This window comes from Vanellus vanellus (assembly GCF_965231255.1).
Source record: "Vanellus vanellus genome assembly, chromosome: 25".
Lineage (NCBI taxonomy): Eukaryota > Metazoa > Chordata > Aves > Charadriiformes > Charadriidae > Vanellus > Vanellus vanellus.
In genome coordinates, this window is record NC_138930.1 from 3,454,726 (window position 1) to 3,460,799 (window position 6,074).

A 6,074-nucleotide genomic window follows, 5' to 3' on the forward strand; every position below is an offset into this window, starting at 1 on the left:
TCGGGGATCTGGGGATCACCCGGACGGATCCAGCCCGAGCAGATGGGTGACAACGTCCTTCCCAAGCTCGGTGGCTGCGGGGAACCGCTTTATCTCCGCCGAGGCAGAGACGAGGGGCTGGCAGCAGCCGGAGCTTCAAAGGGAACCTGTAAATCCGGCATATGCAAAAAGCCCAGCCGGCACCGCAGATAAATAGGGACGGGGTTTGTCGGCCTCGGCCAGCCCGCGGCGGCTGCGGCACGGGGCAGTGCTCAGCCTTGGGGTGGTGCTCAGCCCCAGGGCAACATTCGGCCCTGGGGAAATGCTCAGCCCCGGGGTGATGCTGGGCCCTGGGTTGGTGCTCAGCCTTGGGGTGATGCTCAGCTCAGCCTTGGGGTGATGCTCAGCCACAGGGTGATGCTCAGTTCCAGGGCAGTGCTGGGCTCCACGGTGATGCTCGACCACGGGGTGATGCTCAGCCCTGGAGTGATGCTTGACCATGGGGTGATGTTTCACCATGGTGTGATGCTCAGCCCCGGGGTGATGCTCAGCCCTGGGGTGATGCTCAACCATGGGGTGATGTTTCACCATGGTGTGATGCTCAGCCCCGGGGTGATGCTCAGCTTTGGGGTGATGCTTGGCCTTGGAGTGATGCTTGGCCTCGGGGTGATGCTTGGGCTCGGGGTGATGCTCAGTCCAGGATGATGCTCAGTTCCAGGGCAGTGCTGGGCTCCACGGTGATGCTCGACCACGGGGTGATGCTCAGCCCTGGGGTGATGCTCAGCCCTGGGGTGATGCTCAACCATGGGGTGATGCTTGACCATGGGGTGATGCTCAGCCCCGGGGTGATGCTCAGCCCTGGGGTGATGCTCAACCATGGGGTGATGTTTCACCATGGTGTGATGCTCAGCCCCGGGGTGATGCTCAGCCCTGGGGTGATGCTTGCCCTCAGGGCAACACTTGGCCTTGGGGTGATGCTCAGTCCCAGGGTGATGCTCAGCCCCGGGGCAGCACTGGGCTCCAGGATGACGCTCAGCCCCAGGGTGATGCTCGACGATGGGGTGATGCTCAGCCCTGGGGTGATGCTTGGCTTCGGGGCAACACTTGGCCTTGGGGTGACGCTCAGCCTTGGCACATAGCCCCAGTTTTTGCCGTCCCCCAGCTTCAGGCAGGACTTTCGGGGCTGGGGACGCACCGGCAGAGCTCTCAGGGGTACGTCAGGAAGGGGTGAGAACGCCGTGTCCTCCGTGGGCCCTGCAGTCCGCGACACTGCCAGCTGGTGCCGGGCACCCCAGGGTGCTGCCCCGAATGCCACCGGTGTCCCTGCAGGGTGGGGACACCCCGGTGGCCGACACGTGCCACCATCCCCTCGGAGGTTGGCAGCTGGCTGACCCGAACCGCCGGGTCTCGGCTCACCACCGCCCGCGTCCCACAACCCCTCCCTGGCAGGAGGGACGGAGAGAACCCATGCTGCCTCCAGAACGGGGCGAATTCAGTCCTTTTTGGGGGGCTGCGGTTGCCTCCCTTCACAGCAGGAGCGGCCCATGCCCGGCGGCTCACGATGGCATCAGCCTCGCCGACAGGTAGCGATTTGTAAATATTTAAAACCCAACTCAAATTGCTGGTTTGCGGCACGGCCCCGGCTGCCGCCGCGCCGGGCGGGCGAGCGAAGGCTCGCGGGGAGACGGCAGAGCCCGGCCGGGCACCGGGTGAGCCCCTTCTCCCGGGCACCCACAGCGCAGGGTGCGCCCATTACCGGCGGTGATTAATCTCTGGTGCATCAGCAGCATCTGTGCCACCGTGGGGTCCGTGTCCCCCCCCCCCCCCCCGCCCCCGGAGCACAGCCCCCGTCATTAGCACCCAGAAAATGTTGGGTTTCAGGCTGGGAAAACACAGCAGATATGTACATTAAACATCGAATTATAAAATTAACGGATTCAAACCGAGGATGATTTGCATGTGCAAATTAACTTAATTACCGCTCTTCCTCCCCGAGCGCCACGGCGTGCTGGGGAAGGGCCGGGCACGGCCATGGCCGGTGGCAGGTGCTGGGGACCCGCTGACGTATTTTGGGGGGGGGGGGGGACCGGTGCCAGCTGGGGAGGTTTGGGGGGCGATGGCGACGCTTTGAGGCGAGCGAACGCGGGGCCACACGTGTGCCCGCGCGCGCGCACACACACACACACACGCGTGCACACGCGTGCACGTATCCGTGACCGGCGGCACAAAGGCGGCTCTGTGGCGCGGTGCGCGGCTCCCGGGCCAGGTGGGCGGCGTTGGCACGGCGCGGGGCGGCTGAAAGGCAGGCCTGTGCGCGGGCAGCGTGCCCGCCGGGGATGCCAGCGCGGCCGCGTCGCCGGCACCCAGCGCCGCAGAGCCCCCGGGGGGGGGGCAGCCAGCCAGCGCCAGAGGCCTGGGCTGCAGCTGGAAGGTGTGGGGAGAGGCGGTGGCCGCGCTGCGGGGGGCGCGCGCGCCCGCACACGCGTGTGCACACACAGGTACACACGCACATGCATGCACGTGGAGGCAAGCGCACACATGTCCACATAGGCACGCGCATGCGTGCGCTTACATACGTGTGCATGAGGAGGCACGCACAGATGTGTGCACACGGAGGCAGGCGCACACGTATGCGCATAGGCACACGCGTGCACGCGCACATGTATGTATGCACAAGGATGCATGCACGCGCGTGCACATATGCACAGACGTGAGCGTATGCACACACGTGCACATGGACCCGCATGCAGATACACACACTTATTTACACACATGTGCACGCATGCACTCACAAGCACAGGCACGCACACACACGCAAACACATGCACATGCACACACGTGCACACACATGCACACACACGCACATGAACATGCACACACGTGCACACACATGCACATACATGTGCACACATGCACTCACAAGCACAGGCATGCACACACACACATGAACATGCACGTGCATGCAGATACACACACACATATTTACACACATGTGCACGCATGCACTCACAAGCACAGGCACGCACACACACGCGAACACACGCACATGAACATGCACACACATGCACACACATGCACACGAACATGCGGATACATGCACCCACACGTGCACACATGTGCACACGTGCCCATGCAAGCACTGGCATGCGCACACACATGAACACACATGCACGCACACGTGCACACAGCCCGCATCACCTTGCTCCCGGTGCTGGGCCCCCCCGTGCCTCAGTTTCCCCGCTTTCCCTGGCCACGGCGCCCTCGGGGCTGGGACCCTCCCCACCTCACCCCACTTGCAGCACCCACGGGTCCCCGCACCGCCCCACGCCCCCCCCCCCCACGTGAGGGGCCACGCACCCCTGCCCCACAGCGCCAGCACCCACAGGGTGTCCCCCCTCCAGGAGGGGACAGGGGATGGCAAGGGCAGACAGAACCCACCCCTCCGCAGCAGCACCCACTCCACGGGTGCAGGGTGACCCCCCCCACCCCGCTCCCCATCCCTGCGGCCAGCGAAGGCCAGGAGATTTGGGCCGGGATAAGGCGGAATTAAGGGAACAACTTTTCGGGAATTCTCTCCTCCTCCTCTCTGTCTCTCTCCCATTTCCAATCCGGCTTTTATTTCTTTTCCCAGTCTCCATCCCAGCATATCCCAACCCTCGGGTGCCCCCATGGCCGGAGCACCCCCCGGCCACCCCCCGGCGCTGGGTGCTGCGGGTACCCGACCGAGCGGGGAGGATGGGGTCAGCTGGAGGGAGGATGCTGTGCCATTCCCAGTTCATCCCATTAAAAGGGCTCGCTGGGCAAGGCAAAGCCTTCCCGCAGGTGCAGGCAGGCAGCGAGCAGCAGCTAATTAGGAGCGAGGCAATTAGCCGGGGTTAAGCTCGCTGCAATTCAGCGCAGGGGAGTTTTCACGGCAGGACCAGAGGTGGGTGCCCTGTCTGGGCCCGACCCCCCCCGGGGAGGGGCTGCGGGTGGGGGACACCCCCGGGGCTGTGTGCAGGGGGTGTCCCCGAAGAAGCGATCCCCCCCACGGAGGGAGCACGGGGAGGAGAGAGGACCCCCAAGCTGTGGTATCTGATGCCCCCCCCCCCCAAGCCACTGTGCCCCATGCCATCACCCCCCCCCCCCGGGGCTGGTGGGGCAGCCAGTGTCCCCATCCCTGGGGACCTGCTGTGCCCCGTGTCCCTTTGAGGACCAGCCCTGCACCCCCTCTTACCGGGGGGAAGGAGGGCAGGGTGCTGCCGGGGGTACATCGCCATGCGGGTGACGGTCCCCTGTCCTGGGGAGGGGACCCCATTGGGGTCCTGATACGGAGGGGGGGGGTGTCCACCAGCAAGGATGGGGGCTGCTGAGAAGGCACCGCTCCCTCAAACCCCTGCCTGGGCCCCAGCAGGGCTTGGGGGGCTGGGGAGGGGGGGGGGGGGTTGGTGGTGGTGGCATGAGATGCCACGGCGTGCCGTGCCGTGTCGGACACGGCAGGCGTGCCGGGACAGGCCTGGGGGCCGCGGCTCCACCCCGCGCTGCCCCGCGTGCTCAGCGTGCACCGGGCCGGTGGGGCGCACGCACATGGAAGGGGGGGGGAACACACCCCACCTCCTTCCAGGACCCCTACTCTGCGGCAGAGAACGGCCCCGCTCATCACACGTGTGGCTGCAGGATTTACGGCGAGCCAATTAGCTCCTCTGCCACTCGCTCGATTTCCGAAAGGTCAAATAAACCCCAGAGCCCGGGAATAAATCTCCATACGGAGACTGGGGATGAGAATAGCCCTTCCCGAGCTGCGGTTTTCCAGACTGCCGGCCAAAAATCCCGACCCGGGAGAATTCCTGAGACCATCACGGCCGTGGAATGTCGGGGTGCCACGGCATATTAGGGCGCCACGGGATGTCGGGGTGCTGTGGGATGTCAGCAATGTTCCGCAAGAAACATCTCGGCGACACTTGGAGGAGGCACGAGAATTGGGGAGGAATTCATTCAGAGGAGTGTTAATTGGGCTCAATTGGCCCGAGTTTGGCCAACATGGGGAACCAAGGGCCGGGGGGGTATGTAAATAGGTCAAAGGGCTCAGTGGTGTCCCCTCAGTGTCCCCCCTGGGGATGGTGACTCAGGCGCTGAGTCACGGCCGTGGTTTCCTTCCCCTGGAGACCCCCCCCTTCCGGCATGGGCAGCCCAGTGTGTCCCCCCCGGGGGTGGCTGTCCCCTTCCCGGCCCCGGGAACCAGGAGGGACCATAGGAGAGGCAGGAAGAGGTGAATCACCGGTGGCGTGAGAAACCTCCTGCTTGCCAGGGCGGGCTGAGCACCGGGCGCAACTCGGTGCAGCGATGACACCGAGGCAGACAGGAGGCGGTGCTGCCACAGCACCAACAGCTCTGCGGGATCGGTGCTTTGCTTCTCCGGAAACCCAACCGGCTGCGATGCCGGAGGTCAGTGGCATCACCGGTGGCGCACCCTGGCACCTTGAGGGCTGAGCTGAGATTTCCCATCCGGAGGGGGGGGGACGACGGGGTGGGGGGTGGGGGGATGTTTTATTTCTGACTGCCGTGATTTGGTTTTTTTTGGGGAAAGTTCAGCTAAAACAGGCTGGGGAAGCAGATGGCTTAGCGGGGCGGGGGGGGGACACAGAACGCAGAGCACCTTCACCCGCCGTGCTGGGCCCCCACCCTGTGTGTCACCCCCCAGCCCCTGCTGTGCCCCCCCCCCAGAGACCCCCCCTCCCCCTGGCATCCCCTGCACCCTGGGGTGGGGGACTGGGCCTCCCCTGTGGGGCACAGAGCAGCTCTGAGCTCTCGGCATGAGGGGAAACTGAGGCAGGGGGCTGGGGGCACCACAGCGGGAGGGGAAGGGGGGGACCCCCTTGTGCAAGGGGAAACTGAGGCACGGATGGGCTCGGCAGCAACGGGGGGGCAGTCACTTTGCGGGGGGGGGGGGGGGGGGAGGATGAGATACGGCGGTGTGGGACGGGGTCTCACCAGCTCTCTGTGCCAGGGATGGGGGAAACTGAGGCAGGGGAAGGGGGGGGTGTCAGTCCCAGCCCCTCCCGTGCCAGGGATGGGGGAAACTGAGGCAGGGGAAGGGGGAAGGGGGGGGTCAGCCC